The 15,706-nt window shown below is 43.9% G+C and overlaps 1 protein-coding gene across 1 annotated transcript in view; it reads right to left on the bottom strand.

Moving 5' to 3' along the window:
- Positions 1–15,706, bottom strand: part of atp10a (ATPase phospholipid transporting 10A) — a 197,512-nt gene that overhangs the window by 38,684 nt on the left and 143,122 nt on the right. The gene's annotated exons all lie outside the window — the stretch shown is intronic.

The following is a 15,706-nucleotide window of genomic DNA, read 5'->3' as shown; positions in this document are numbered from 1 at the left end:
TTTTTGAAAGAGGATCATTAAGTTTCTTTCCCCCTCCCCCCAATCTAATTAAGTCATCCAACTGCAACAGGCATCCATCTGCCTCTAGCCTGAGCATCAGGGCTGCAGGCAGTTTTCTACAGTCTCAATGCATGATTATCCATAAGAAGCACATTTCTAGTGGAGCGAGCTTGTCTTAGTCACTTTTATCTTCTGTTCTCACCTGAGGGCAAAGCTTCAATCCAGCAACTCCGGCAGAGAACATATAGATCTCACTGACTGAAGGGGATGAAGGCAGAAATGACCTGCGATTCAAACTCACGACAAGAAGCTCCCCACCAAGTCAGTGAATTATGGCACAAACTGATCAATTGTAATTAACGCACTGGTACCAATGTTTCAAGCTGGTTCAAGTCAAAGGAAGAATTGCCACATTAAGCACCTCCTGCAACACTGAAACATCTTCGCATTTTTCAAAATCGCAAATGTTTTCTATTATTTAATGTGTGGCTGGAAGAGCTATCGTCACGAAGAAAAGAAAATCCATCAGACTTTCCAGAGTCGAACGCAGTCATTTGGAGTGTGTCCAATTAGAAGGACATTTTTCAGTTCTAAGTGTTGTCAATACATCTCTTTTTAATTTGGTTTTAATGTTGCTTATATAGCTTTTTGTTCTAATGTTACAGATACATCTTTATCGCATGACTTTTATGACAAACTTTATGCTGCATGGGCACATATTTCAGTTGGATAACAACAAACAAGATGGTGAGAACCTCTGAGACTTGACCTCAACAACTTGCATTTTTATAGCGCCTTAACATAGTAAAACGTCCCAAGGCGCTTCACAGGAGCGTTATCAGGCAAAATTTGACACCGAGCCAAAGAAGGAGACATTAGGGCAGATGAACAAAAGCTTGGTCAAAGAGGTAGGTTTTATGCAGCGTCTTAAAGGAGGAGAGGCGGAGACGTTCGCTTTTACTATGGTGCAATTTTGGTGGATGGTGGGTGGGCCTCATTTTAATTTGATCGGTGAGCGGCCAGTGCTCAACAGATGGATGAAAAATCCGGCGGTTCCTTCCTGGAGACTCGCTAGAAGTAAGCTTTTTGGGGGTGGGGGGTTAGGGTTAGGGTTACTGCAGCCTACAGTGTACAGAGCCTGCGATGCCTACCCATTAAGTGCTGGGAGCGGAGAGGAGTCTGGAACCCGTTCTGGTGCATTAACCACTGGACTCAGGAGAGAGCATGAGGTTTGAGACAGGTTGGGAGGAGCAGAAACTGAGGGCAGTTCTGGGGAAGGCAGAAGTTGGGAGCAGTGCTTTGCTGTGGGAAAGAGTGTCAGCATTAAACTGAGAGGGGGCCGAGGAAGAGTACCAGCTTGAACTGGGAAAGTAGAAGAGGAGAACCAGCTTAACTGGATTAGGGGGAGGTGGGAGGGGAAAGAGTGCTCCATTGAATTGACAGGGCTGAGGGAGAAAAGTGCCAGGGTGAATTGGGAAGGTTAGATGAGAAGACAGTGTCTCTGTGAAAGGGTGGGAAATTGGATGGAGTACATTATTTCTGTGAACTGAATCTGCAGGTGGTAGATTACCTTTGTAAACTGGGATGGTGGGTGGTTGGGTACGAGACGGCGATGAGGTAAGTTTTGAGTGAGCGATGGTCTGGCCGTGAAAATCCAATTGTTACTTTATTTTTCTTTAAGATTAAAAATCCATTAATTGTGCAGTGCAAACATGCTAAAACTGCATGACTTTTAATGTAGAAATTCAAATTGTTTCAGGGAACATGCTCCTCTCTGCTAGAAATGCACCATCAATTTTGTGCCTTCAACATTTGGATTTCCTCTTCAGACTTTTATGTACTTATGTTTTTGCCTCCAATATAAGTGAAGGAATGTTGTAAATGCTTACAGCTTAGGTTACAAAGCCCAAGGAACAACTTGTTCTCACAAATCAGGGTGGTTTTTGTCTTGTCAGCTTTTGGAGCCTGTATCACCTTTTTTTTTTTGAGGCCGTTGGGTCAGCTTTTGCTAATTTTGTAGGTAGGTATGTATGCTGGAGTGTCTGTCCAGATTATCTACTCAAATCCTGGAGTGGGGCTTGACTCAGAGGGGAGAATACAAGCCAAGTTGAGATCTATTCCATAGATTGTTAAACCTTCACTGCATTGGAGAGTCTGTTCCATATGTTGATGTTCACATTTTAAATGTACTGGGTAGCAGTCTATTCCACATGCTCATTAAGCTAACTCTTAGAAAGCTGAAACTCAGTCCAACTGTACAACCTGCATGATCCTTTGCAGTGGTTGTAAACCATTGTGAAGCAGAACTTACATTGTTACACCGAGTTACATTGAGTCTACTGCACAGAAACAGGACAACAGGTCTGTGCCGTTGTTTATGCTCCACACGAGCCTCCTCCCACCCTACCTCATCTAACCCTATCAGTATATCCATCTATTCCTTTATCCTTCGTGTCCTTATCTGGCTTCCCCTTAAATACATCTGTGCTATTTGCCTCAACTACTCCTTGTGGTAGAGCGTTCTGCATTCTTACCATTCTTTGGATAAAGAAGTTTCTCCTGAATTCCCTATTGGATTTATTAGTGACTATCTTATATTGATGATCTCTCGTTTTGGACTCCCCCACAAATGGAAACATTTTCTCTAGGTCAATCCTATCAAACCCTTTCATAATCTTAAAGAATCTATCAGGTCATCCCTCAGCCTTCTCTATTCTAGAGAATAGTCTAGTCTTGTCTAATAGTCTAATGTTTAGTCTTTCCCGATAAGTATCATAAAACTTGTATTATAAAAGTGTTCCTAATATTTGATAGGTCTGCCTTGCCAATTGCACCGTGAAAAATGCCACCGACAGACCTCCTGAGCTAGGCAGCATCTAGCAACACCACAATTCCCAGCCAGAATGGAGATGATTGGGTAATTCCCTCGTCAATCACGCCTGGATTGATGTGTAATTTCCCCATCAATTACTGCTGTAAGTGACTGGGATTGATCTTACGCACATAATTTGTATGCGACTCCTCCACTCTGCAATTTGCTGGAGAAATCACTCTGCTTTTAATTGGCAGAAGCTGCTGTAGTTTCGGTCAGGAGTTTGGTTTTCTCTAGTTCGTAGAGACTTTTTAAAAAATAGACTCTGTAGACCGTTTGCTGTAGTGCGCAGTTTAAATAGACTCTATTTGCTGAGTAAATAGACTTTGTTTGCTGAGTAAATGGACTGTTTGCTGTGAATCCTGCCGTAAATCCTGCCCCGCCTCCAACTCATTAGCTCACACAGTGCTGTCAATAGACGCTCCGCCCGAAGTATGGAATTTTTGAGAGCCTGGACTTTTGGTGCGGAACCTTTGAATGGATATTGTATACAATATAGTGTACTAACAGCAGTGGCACTAAAACTGCAACATGACTAAGATGGCTTGTAATCAAATCAGCTGAGGCCATAGTTCTGCGGTTAACCACAAACTATAACACAAAGACTCTGCCAGATCCGTCAATCAACCTGTTCCTGTGCAACCACACTTGATACTCAACCCTACCCTACCCTACCCCACCCCACCAGTTTAATGCTGGCACACTTTTCTTCCCCAACACAAGACGACTTAAAACTGATGCACTCGAACAGACACAGTAAAGTATACCAGTAAATAATGACAGAATAAACAGAGCATGCTGAGATTGGATGAGCCACAAAATAAAAAAAGCACCAGAATAAACAGAGGATATCAAGCTGTAATCCAATTGAGGTGTTCAGAATTAAGGTGACATGAGAGACTGAATTAATGACTACACACCTCCCCGTTCATTACTGCCATCATAACCCACACTCTATTCATTACTTTGCAAATGAAATTCATTTACTATTTAAAAGTCTTTATTAATTTCAAGTGCAGATCCAAAGGAGCAAACGCCTTGATGGATTTCAAACAAACGTTTGTTACTAACATTGCATAATGCCATTTCAATTGGGACAGTGCATCATCAATGGCTGGTGTCAGAAACTCCTGCCACAAATAGTACATTATTATTATTATTAGGGAAGCCAATCCCACCCATCCAACTCTTCCTGGATGCCCAGAGCGGCCATCAAGAGTAAAATGTGGAGCTCCTTCCTACTGGGTCTCCAATGGGCCCATTGCCGATCGGTCGTAGACTGCAAACTGGAAAGAGAGGGTGCTCGTTGGTGGCAGGCATTGTGGGCACCAGCATCAACACTGGTCTATTTACTTTAGAGCAGCGTAAACTTAGAGGTCTGGGTAGTGTCCCTATTGATAGATTATTCCAGTTTAACAGATTGGGAAGGACTAGGGGACACGAGTTTAAACTATGGAAGAGTAGGAACAGACTGGTTGTTAGGAAGTTCTCCTTTTCCCAGAGAATTGCGAGCCTCTGGAATACATTGTCAGCTGGTGTGGTGGGGGCTGACTTTCTGCCTTCAAGAGGGAGCTGGACCGGTTCCTGACTGGGGCAGAGATTGCATCATATAGAAGGTAAGTGTCTTTATAGATAATACTTGGTCCACGTGATCTCCTGGACTGGTTTGTATCAACTGAGGGGGTCGGAGACGAATTTTACAGAGTATTTTTTCCCTTATTGGCACTGGGTTTTTTCTGTTTTTTGCCTCTCCCAGGAGATTACATGGCAGTGGGGGTGGGTGTGAGGGAGGGAGGTCGGGGGAGCGAAGAAGTGTTTAGCCATGATGGTCCTACCATCATGGTGTGGGGCAGGCTTGATGGACCAGCTGGTCTTTTCCTACCTGTCAATTTCATATGTTCGTAACATAATGGTGCTTTTAACCATTTAGGTATAAAGTTAAATGTTTGTCCCTAATGAGTGATGTTCATCAGTAGTGAGAGGAATGATAATGCAGAGACATGTGGAGGACACTCTTAAAATGCTATCAATCAAAATTCTAAAACAGACTGGGGATTTTACAATGTAATGTAATAGCTCATCACAAGATTGATATTGATTTCCCAATGGAACAACAAAGTGATTAATGAGGAAAGCGAACACATACAAGACTGTGAAAAACTCTTGTACAATGAATGAGCATCAAGACTGCAGGCTGGGATGTTTGCTAGTGCACAGATGCAATTTTAATTTTTTTTTGCAGAGATTGTTTTAAGAATCCTGGGCTAACTGTTCTCGTACCTCATTAACATGTAAATGTAATGCAATTTCTAAAGCAACAATACAGAAATGAGAAAGAAAGAATATGCACACTGGTCTAATTACTGCATATGTTATATTCTAAAACCGTGGGAGTTTCTTTCAAAATCCTGAGGGTGTCATCACATTACACAAACTGCCTCTAGTAACCAGAGGTATGACGATGACGAAATCTGTATCAGATGCCCGTTTCGCTTCCCTAGGGGAGCATTTTTCATCACAATTTCTTTTGCCCCAAGATTTTGGAGTCTTAGTCAGAATTGAGCTATTGTAAAACTGGCTTCAGAAGTCACACCTGCATGGAAGTTTCTAAGGCTTGCTAACTTGTAGTTTGCACTCCAGTGTGTTAAATGCTTTGCTGGTCAGGTGCTTGGGGTAGAAGTTGCAGGAATGACTTTTACAGCATTGCGACCAATGCACACATATATATAGCTGTCAAAAAAAAGATGGATCAGACCTCATGACGCCAATCACCATTTCAGCCTAACAGATATGCAATCATGAAGTCATCCTGAGACTTGTTTTCAAGATATCTCCCTCTGTCCTTCCCCCCCCTCTGCCACCACCTTGAAATCTAGCATACTCTGTTCTGACAATGGGTCTACACCTGAAACATTAACTTGTGGTCTCTCCACAGATTCGGAATGATGGGTGTTTTCATCATTTTCATTCATCGGTCAGCAACTGACATTTTTTTTTTGCTTTTTGCTAGATTATTTTGGAAAAGGGCAAGAGAGCCCTTTTGTAGGAATGAGCAAAATAAAATGGGGAGACCACCAAGAGGTGAATGCCAAGAGTCAGATATTCTAACCGCCTCTGCAGAAAAGCAACTAATGGGTTTAATAGTCATGAACAGATTTCTTTGAACTGGAAGAAAGTTGATTAAAATGCTGGGTGAGATAAAAATGGTCATTTCGGACAGGCTGTGAAAAGACATTAGAAAAGATATTAAAAAGACGATAGGACATTGAAATTCCTCTGTGCATCAGTGATCTGGTTAATGTGATTATATCAAGCTCTTGTGTGCATCATTTTAGCAAATCCAGAGGAATTTCAGCCATATGGTGAGTAAAATTCTTGCAAAATAGAAGGAAACTGTGATTCTGAATGGCAAAGATTGGTAGGAAAATGGGGATCGGTTAGTCTGGAGTTACTAAAGTCAATGTGCAAATTAGAGAGCTGCAGAGTGCCCAGGAGATAATGAGATCAGTGCAGCTGAGTTATCATTTGTGCATTTATATTGTATTAGTGTTTTGGGTTACTTAAGTGAGCATCTAAAGTGCAAGTTAAATGTAAAAGTTCCCGGATTCCCAAGACTGGCTGCCGATACTAGTGAGTCTCGGCAGTTTTATTGAAGCTGGTTGTGCAGGAACGCAAGCAGTACTAGCACATGTCTCTTATAATATGAACGTGCCTAAAGTTAAACCAGGAAAGAAACTTACTGAATGGAACTGCATGTTTCAAGTGCTGATGCGATTTACTCAGCTAACACTTGGGCACGACGCTGTAATGTAGCGAAGGAGTGTAGTGCCATGATTTGGCTAAGTGTCGGTGTCGGGGTTAAGATGATGTGTTACAATGATTTGCTTTTTTGGTTTTGCCGCCAAACACTTATTAACTAAAGGCAAAACTGCTCACATACCATCAGCGGGTCTATATAAACCAGTTTTGATTAGTTTATAATTACGTCGTGCTGCATAATACAGTTAAGGCGGACCAGTCGATCTCATGTGGTTATATTCAAGACCAAGTTAGGCCTACTGGGCCTAGCGCCTGACGGAGGTCCCCTATGCAAAATTGGGCTGTCCTGAACGCAGCCGGCGCCGGGCAAGCTGCATTCATCAAAACGTGGTCTACATGCGGCCTAACCAGCGGTCTTTATGGCTGTAAGGGACCGCAGGAGGCTGCCGCCAGAACGGTAAGTTTAAAAAAAAATTGCCTGATTGCGGAGCTAGGAGGTGCAGGGTTGCCCCTCCCGGTTCCACTGCAGTGCCAATGTCGGCTGCTGGCTCTCGATCAGCTCCCTCCCCTCCCTCCTTGTTGGTCGCTTCCCCCCACCCCACTCCTCGACTTGGCAGACAATTTGCAAATACCATGATTTCATAAAGAGCAATGAGATAAATAACCTGGTTTTGGTTGCTATCTCACGCAGAGCATTCCATGCTGCTCTTTAAATAGTGTCATGGGATAGCACGAGAACAGGCAAACAGGGCCTCAGTTTAATGTCTCATCTAAATGACAGAACCTCCAACAATACTCCCTCAGTATTGCACTCAAGTGTTAGCCTAGATTTTGTGATCAAGTCCTGGAGAGGGGATTGAACACCCAACCTTCCAATTCAGAGACAAGAGTGCTCCCAAGTGAGCCACGATCAAAAGCATATGTTGTTCCTCTTACGCCAGTGTTTTGATACTGCTGACTGTAACATCCTGGGTAACAAAGAATATGGAATTGTACTTCTTCCAGACTCTAAAGCCGTGACATTGGTGACCTCTCTCACTGTCTACTGTAAAATTCAATGTTTACAGTCACAGCTTTATTCACATTTTCACAACGTTGAGCAGCTAAAATAATTCATTTAACAGCATTCGCAGCAAAATCAGACTTTTCTGCTACTGAGCTGAACCAATTTGCATTTGCTTTGAAATGATGTGGTTGGGGTTTCACACTATAACTATTTAGGTTTCAGATTAACATCGAGGTTAGGTCAGATGTTGGACTGATTTAGCTGTAAATGGATCTTTGTGCAAGACACTTGTTAGCAAAAAAAAAGTAATTTTCAACAAAGTTCCCTTTGCCAAGCTTCAACAGTGCAGCAATTCATCAGGCTGGTTAGAAGTATGTTTAACTTTTAATCCCGTTTTCCTAACATCAGTGCAGATGATCCAGGCATCAAAAGATCAGAAATCGAAGATGGCGCTTTTCTACTCTTTAGTCCTGAGAAAGTATCTTCACCTCTGAGCTATTACATAAAGAAATGCACTTGGATCTCACAGAAGTTTACGCAAAACAGGATTCTGATCTCTGGCAGACATTAATGGCTCTACAAATGGACATTTCCAAGTACCTTTCATAAAGCTGGCTATCACTTAAGTATTCACTCAAAAAATTTCGTGCCAAAAGTAGGTGATAGGCTATGACAGCTGTTATATGCACTCTAATAAGCAGGGACTCTAAAGTAGTCAGAATAGCCAGAAAATTAAATTTGAGTAGTTTATAGTCATGATCCTGACCTCAAATGACAGAAGTTTGCACTCAGTATGGCCGTCTTTTAAAATAGAAGCCTTTTGGAGATGCTAGCAAGGTACAACCACTACTGCAGGACGAATACCTTGATTGGCTGAGCTAACTCTCAAGGGTCAGGTCATCGAATGGAGGCTCAGAAACAGAGTACTTCATTCATTTTTTTAAAAAATCGGCCAACAGCTCAACATATAGAAAACTCCTCTTGCATTTCATCACAAGAATCCATTTTTTTAGGATTCCCAATGCAGTTTCAAGCATTGTGATCATCATCTAGTGACAAAGGGATTGCTAACAAATCTCCTCAGAGCAATTCTGCTGTCATTAAGTGAATAAAATTATAAAATGATTAGGAAACTTATTTTATACAGATCACTGGGGGTACAGTAGCAAAATTGATAATCCTACAGCTACGCATTTCAATTATGAACTCATCTTCAACCCCCATGAAATGCAAGCTGCCTGGACCCCTTTAAGTGATTTTTTTTGTGTGTCCATAACAAATATAGTCACCAGGTTTCCAGTGCAAACTAAGTATATGCACAACAGCCCAGCCTGACACAGCACTTACAAAAAGTAGAAATTACGGTTAGTGATGTTATTGTACGGATTCATAAATCACTTTGTCAACTTCCTCCCTGTATTATCTTAATGGAGACATTAACCCAATTAAAATAAGTTAGTAATTTCTACCCTATAAATTAAAAGTTACACCAGTCAGAAGATTAATTTACTCAAATGCTGCTATTAGTCACTGCAAGGGCTACCCATGCCTTATTGTGATATTTGCATGATCAGGAAATATTTATGGCAGATTTTCCTCCACCTTCTAGTACAATCAACATTTACACATTGGAATCTTTTGTTTGGGGAAGTTACTGTGAAGCTTTAGCTTCTATTATATCAAAGCACCATTTGATAAGTGAAAATTGCTGTGCTACAGTGGCCTAATGTGCCACATTTAGGAGAACAGTTATTTTAGGGTCCTGTGTGAGGAAAATAAAGTCCCATCTATACAGTACTATTAAATTAAGGATCACATTATGTGGAATATCATGGAATGATACAGCACAGGAGACGACCATTCAGCCCATCATGCCTGTGCCAGCTCTCTGAAAGAGCTACCAATTAGTCCCACTCCCCTGCTCTTTCCCCATAGCCCTGCAAATTTTTCCATTTTAAGTAGAGATCCAGTTCCCCTTTGAAAGTTACTATTGAATCTGCTTCCACCTCCCTTTCAGGCAGTGGATTCCAGATCACAGCAGCTCACTGAGTAAAAAAAAATTCTCATCTGCCCCCTGGCTTTTTTTGTCAATTATTTTAAATCTGTGTCCTCTGGTTACTGACCCTCCTGTCAGTGGAAACAGTTTCTCCCTATCTACTCTATCAAAACCCCTCATAATTTTGAACACCTCTATTAAGTCTCCCCTTATCCTTCTTTGCTCTATAGGAGAACAATCCCAGCTTCTCTAGTCTCTCCAGATAACTGAAATCCCTCATCCCTGGTACTAAATCTCCTCTGCACCCTCTTCAAGTATATTTAACGATGCAAGTTCTCAGCAGAAACTGAAGTTACAGTATTCACAGGTTTGCAAGGTGTTCACCTGGTTCCAATTTATATTGCAGCAATTCCTCATTTTTCCAAAACAAAGCATCTAGCAACTGACAAGCGCCTTTAACCTTTATACTTGCAAGAATGTCAGGAATTTCAATTGTCAATGGGAAATATCATGTGGATTATATGACTCAATGGGTAAAGTATTAATGGCTAAAGAACTAAGTGCTTGGAAATATAGGGGGAAAAATTGGATAGGGCCTATTATTGGGCGGGGGTAGCAGGATCCACTATTAGCCCATGCTAAATGGCCCATGCGCAGGCGGGGCGAGACTTCGTGAAACCTGTGGACTTACCTTCAAGCAGCGTTCCGAATCAGCGTTGACATGAGGATTCAATGCAATTTGGACTTTCCACCAGCAAGGGGAGCCCCAATCTCTTAAAGGCAGGCTGTCTCTTAGAAATCTCTTAAAGGTAGCTGAAACCTGTTATTTGCTGAAAATAAGAGTCAGCTGTCTGCATGGGGTTTGAACAGAGATGAGACATTGCACATGCAAAACACAGATGTAGCTCCCATCCCTATGTTTACGAACTGATGAGTTATGTTAAAACACTAAATAAAGGTTGCGCATTACTAAATCCCACATCCTCCAATCAGCATGCGAGACCTCACCAATCTGCCGCTCTGTGTTTGTACCAGGCCTGCGAGAGTGTGTGCACCAAGGTTCTCTGCTGATGCACTAGAGGCTTTGGTGCAAGAGGTGGACAGAAGGAGGGACATCCCATATCCACAGGGGTGGGGAGGGGGGGTGGGAGGCGTGGGGTAGGGGGGGTGGTCAAGAGGCCCTCCAGGCATATACCCAAAAGGCAATGGGAGGCAGCGGGGGACAAAGTCAATGCCAGGCGCACAGCATCACGAACCTGGATGCAGCGCAGGAAGTAGTCCAATGCTTTGAGATGAGTGGTCAAGGTGAGTGAGGTCAACTGTCAAGTGGCGTCTCCTACCAGCTACACCACGCACTACACCTCCCCATCTCCCACATACCAATAAACTCTTTCCATCAGTACTCAACTCTTCCAATCAGATGCTTCCTCTCACACTTGCACATTACCACTGTTGCAAGCCGCCCACCCACAACTCACAGGCCACACACACTGGCAGCTATTCAACCGTGACAGCCACATCACCCAAACATCTTGCAGGACACTCACTGACATACGTCCCGCTTTCTTGCAGGAGAAGGTGGCGCATAGCAGGAGGCAGCAAATGGCAGTGGCACCATGGAACATGACCCTGCTGTCCTCTCAGCCCTGCCACTCCGCCAGTGCCCTTTGCGTGTGCAGCCAAGATACCATCTTGGATGTCGGAGAGGCCGCGTAGCACCGAAACAATGGGCACTACATGGCCCAATTTAGTGCCCAAATTCTCTTTTGCCATATGGTGATCTCCTAATATCAGCTTGGTGGAAATCAGGAGGGGGGGGGGGGGGGGAATAAGGGCAAGTCACCCAGTGCTACCCTCTAGTGGCTGATTCATAAAACGTATTGACAAGAGGCCTGGGGCACGATTTATTATCTGGAGCTGGGAAGAGAGTGAGGGCAGGGGCTAGATTTTTGCGCAGGAAACTCGGAAGTGAAGTGAGCGTGTCGGAATCTGCGATCGTAACTTGATTGAGGCCAATTATTTTTGCCTCCGGGTTTCGCGTCTCCAAGCTGCACAGCGGGCATACTGCGAACACGCACGACGCAATCTGAAGTCCACTATTTAAAGGTCCAGTGCAAAAATGGATTTGGGAGGAGAAAGGAGGAAAAGCACAATGGATTCAAAGAGAGAAAGGGCAGCAACCAGGTTCAACGATGCTTCACTTGAAGTACTGCTGGGTGCGGTGAGAACCAGGAGGGAGCTAATTTACCCAAGCGATGGGAGGAAGAAACCTGGTTCTGCCACCAAGGCTGGAGGTTGCAGAAGAGGTGAGCAGCAGGAGCACGGTGCCCCAGTCTTGGTTGCAGTGCTGGAAGCGCTTTATGACCTAACCAGGTCAGGAAAAGTGAGTTTAGTTACTGATTCACTTACATTCTGCGGTGTACAACACCCACCCCCCCCCATCTCACTCTGTATTGCCAAGCATACTCCATCACATCACTCCTCACACCCACTTAAATCTCAGCAACACTCACTCTTCACTTTCTATGCATTTCCTCACCTCCCATGTATCGATTCACCACTGCCACACACCCCAATCCTTAAGCAACGTGATAGATCTGTCTCATAGCCACCCTCACCCAATGCATGGCATCCATTGGGTTAATATGTGACCTTCAGTCACTCACAGGTCTGTTCTTTCACCCTTTGTAGGAGAAGAAAGCGCAAAACGCAAAGGAGAGGGTGAGGACTGGAGGTGGTCCTCCACAAATAGTCCAGCTGACAGATGCAGAGGAGGCCATGGAGATAAGCGGGATATCTGCATCCCTATCCATCGGAGATGGGAGATACTGGGATGCCTGCTGACAGAATTTAAACATCTTTCACACCCATGACGACTTTATTTCATCAATGACTGAACTATGAGAAACCCAAGTATGGTGATTGGCAACATTGTTACTTTACCATAAATAATTCATAGCGCTTTCTGTTGTCTTCCAGGGCCTGCAGGCTTAGAGGAATGTGTCATAGTATGATAGTAGATACAGCACAGGAGGCGGCCATTCAGCCCATCGTGCCAGCTCTTTGAAAGAGCTATCCAAATAGTCCCATTCCCCCGCTCTTTCCCCATAGCCCTGCAAATTTTTTCCCTTCAAGTATTTATCCAATTCCCTTTTGAAAGTTACTACTGAATCTGCTTCCATCACCCTTTCAGGCAGCGCATTCAGAGTGCGGGATGAAGGCACACTGAGTAAAGGCACACTGAGTAAAGGCACACCATGGCCATTTCTTATCAGTAAAATATTCACAAAAAAAACAACCATTTTGAACCATACAGTATAAATTGGACAAAAATCTAATCACATTGATTGATGGTTTATAACAAAACAATTCAAGTTGTTAGTTATTGACAATTCACACAGATAACTTAAATCTTGTTGAAAACAAGATTATGCATTCCTTCAGCAAAACTGGTCTTCCTGCCACACAGCAAGAAGCCATCGGGGGTGGGGGAACTGCCAGATGTTACACTATTTAAAAATAAAACAGCACGGGACTATTTCCTATCCAGAGATGCAAAGTTCTGATGGCCGTCAAGACTACTGAAATTTCTCCCGTGGTTTTGGATATTGTCAGAACTCCACACTCTCCCACATCCAATTCTGGGGAGTACGTCAGAGGGCTTGGGGTAAATTTTAACCCGGAGCCGGGGAAGAGGGCGGGGGTAAATTCCTGACGGGAAATACAGGTTTCCTGGATGTCCTTAAGATTTTGACATTAGGATGTCTTATAATTTTTTCTTGTCGGTTCCTCGCCCGACAGGCCAGCCAGATTGACAGGCCAGTGTCAGTTGGACAGGAGATAAGCCAGGCAGCGGTTGCCAGCAGGTAAGTCAGAGAGTCGGCCGAGATCATCCGGGGGGGGGGGGGGGGTGAAGGAGGGTGGTCGATCGAGTGTGTGGGATCGCTGCCGGTAAGCTTGTTGGGCCCGGGGGTAGCACTCCTGCTCCTCCAGGCCTACAACCTGTGCAGGAGGAGAAGGTAGGCCTGCTCCTCCAGGCCTACCTTCCGAGCTGGGCCTTCTCGCCTCTTCTTACGTGGCGTGAAGTAGAAGGCCCGGGAATCCCGGCCCCCAGGAGTTAAAAATAAAACAAAAAAGCTATCAAAATGGAGGCCCGTAGTCACCTTAAAATCTTTTACTGACCGACCCGCCTCCAGAGAGTGGGTTGGTCACCCGTGCCTCGACCCGCCTCAGTGAAAACCAGGAATTGGGCAGCTTGGAGGTCGGGTTTTAGTTTTTTTTTACAATTTTTACTTTCCCACCCACCCATTCGTGGGGTTAAAATTTAGGCCCTTATCTCCATCTCTCTGGTAAAATTTTCCCATTTGTGAGTGATTAATGAGTAATTCTACTTTTTTCACACTATAAAGATACAGAAATGACTTGGCTTATCTCTGAATTTAAAAATCAATTAGGGCTGTGAGTGCAGGTTCCACTGAGCATTTCCTACTGCAGTAACCTCAACTGTAATATAAACCTTCTACATCTTCAAGTCAATGTGACTCCATAAAGCTAACAGTCCATCAGAAATAATCAACAGTCGCACTATATAATCTGATTCAAGTTCTACCTATTTTCTAACGGGACTGTTCTCAATGTATTGATCCCTGGTTTGTAACTAGTGTTAACATTGCTACCTAAATTTAGCACAGTAGACAATGTGGAAATCATTTTTTATATGGTACGTAGAAAGAAAGACAATCTGAACGAATTTACATTTATATAACACCTCATTACTTTCTGAGGATGTCTCAAAGCAATAAGGAAGCATGGCAGCCAATTTGCACACATTAAGATCCACAAATAGCAAATGAATAAATGAATGACCATGTAATCTGTTTTTTGGGAAAGGAGAAGTTTTGGCCAGGACACCAGGAGAACTCCCTACTCAATGTATCAACACAGATTCAATAAGATGCTGCCTGGTATTGGGAAAACTAATACAAAGAAAGACTTAATACAGAGCAATATCATAGAAATGTTTAAAATTATGAAATGATGGAACACGGTAGATAGAAACACTGTTGCCAGTAGTTGAGGAGTCCAGAATGATTAAATGTAAGAGATTTAGAAGAGAGTGCAAGAGAAACTCCTTTACATAGACAGTTATGAGGCTGTGGAATCCAGGGTTAGTGGTTGAGGCAGAAAAAATGTCAACATTCAAGATTAGATTTGATAGGTGGATGATGGAAAAGGCCAAAATATGAAGAGGACGGGAAAATGTGATTAGGACTACTTACTACTTCTATGTTGACTGCCTAAAATAAAAGGAACGTCCAGTATCTGCTAGTATAAAGCATGGTGTGAGAGCGCACTAAACGATGCAAGTATAAACTTTGCTTCCTTCCGTGTATGCCCACTACAATTTTTTTTTTTAGAGGCAGCATAATCAGATAACTTCTTAACTGAAGTGTACCAAACACAAGGGGCTCGATTTTCAAAGTAAAAAGCAGGTGGGTTGGGGGCTGGGGGGGCATTGAAAATTGCCACCATTTCAGACCCGCCCCCAACCCGCCCATTTCCGGTTTTCAAGGGGTCGAGACGAGGTGCGGGCAGCCAACCCGCTCCCAGGAGGCGGGTCAGGCCTTAAATTCTTTCAAGGAGGCTTCAGGCCTCCATTTTTAACTAATTCCCCATTTCAACCCCAGGGGGCCGGGACTCCCGGGCCTTCTGTTTTACGCCTCGTGAAAGGAGAGAAGGCCCGAGACTGCAGGTAAGTGCCTAGAAAAGCATAGCTTGGGGGCCTGGAGGAGCAAGAGTGCATCCCCCCCCGGCCCAACAAGTCTACCTGCACAGTCGTGCCCCCCACCCCCCCACCGATCCTCCTCCTCCGACCCCCAATCCTCCCACCCCGATCCCCCCCTCAACGATTACAGACCCCCGTGATGACCCCCCATCTCACCCCATCCCTCATGACTCTCTGCCCATCCGCATGCCCCCCCCCACCCCACCATCCATGCAAACGAAGACTTAACCACAGACATCTTCTCCCTGGCTGGTCTCCCCCTCCAACTGGGACCAGCCTGTCAATCAG

This window comes from Heptranchias perlo, chromosome 6, assembly GCF_035084215.1.
Source record: "Heptranchias perlo isolate sHepPer1 chromosome 6, sHepPer1.hap1, whole genome shotgun sequence".
NCBI lineage: Eukaryota > Metazoa > Chordata > Chondrichthyes > Hexanchiformes > Hexanchidae > Heptranchias > Heptranchias perlo.
The sequence above is the reverse complement of the archived record's forward strand: the minus strand, read 5'-3'. Positions and strand labels throughout refer to the sequence as shown.